Raw genomic sequence first — 830 nt, 5'->3', positions numbered from 1 at the left:
GAAAGTGAGAATCAGAAGCTTCAACAGAACCTTAAAGTAATGACTGAACTGTATCAAGAAAGTGAAATGAAGCTACACAGGAAATTAACAGTAGAGGAAAATTACCTGTTAGAGAAAGAGGAGAAACTTTCCAAAGTAGATGAAAACATCAACTATGCTGCTGAAGAGCTGGAGACCTATAGAAAGCGAGTCAAAGATCTTGAAGAACAATTGGAGAAAAGCATTCATTCTTATCAAGGGCAGATTATGTCCCATGAGAAAAAAGCACAGGATAATTGGTTGGCAGCTCAAACCACTGAAAAAATTCTCAATGATTTAAGGAAAAAAAATCCTCACACCAGACAAAAATTAACTGAAGCAGAGTTTAAATCTGAACTTTTAGAAAAGGATCCTCATGCACTTGATGTTCCAAATACAGCATTTGGCAGAGAGCATTCCACATATGGTCCCTCACCATCGGGCCGGCCTTCATCTGAAACGGGAGCTTTTCTCTCTCCTCCGGCTTTGTCGGAGCATCCACTCAGACTTTCACCTTTGCTTCCCTGGGGCTCAAGAGGCCCAGGGAATCCTCTGGACCATCAGATTACCAGTGAAAGAGGAGAGTCGAGCCGTGATAGGTTAACTGATTCTCATAGGGCACCTCCTGACACTGGGGCCTGGTCACCTCCATGGGACCAGAACCATAGGATGATGATGCCTCCCTCAGGCCAGCCATATCCTGATGCAACTCTTCTTCCACAAAGACAAGACAGATTTTATTCTAATTCTGGCAGACTATCTGGGCCAGCAGAGCTCAGAAGTTTTAATATGCCCTCTTTGGATCAAATGGA

At 43.5% G+C, this 830-nt stretch overlaps 1 pseudogene; it reads left to right on the top strand.

Moving 5' to 3' along the window:
• Positions 1 to 3: 3 nt before the first annotated feature.
• On the top strand, positions 4 to 822 carry LOC103277427 (annotated as a pseudogene).
• The last annotated feature ends 8 nt before the right edge of the window (positions 823 to 830 follow it).

The sequence above is a fragment of the Carlito syrichta genome, unplaced genomic scaffold (genome assembly GCF_000164805.1).
Source record: "Carlito syrichta isolate Samal-C Ts95f unplaced genomic scaffold, Tarsius_syrichta-2.0.1 Scaffold319653, whole genome shotgun sequence".
Taxonomy (NCBI): Eukaryota; Metazoa; Chordata; class Mammalia; order Primates; family Tarsiidae; genus Carlito; species Carlito syrichta.
Note: the sequence above shows the minus strand (reverse complement) of the source record. Positions and strands in the feature narration are given on the sequence as shown.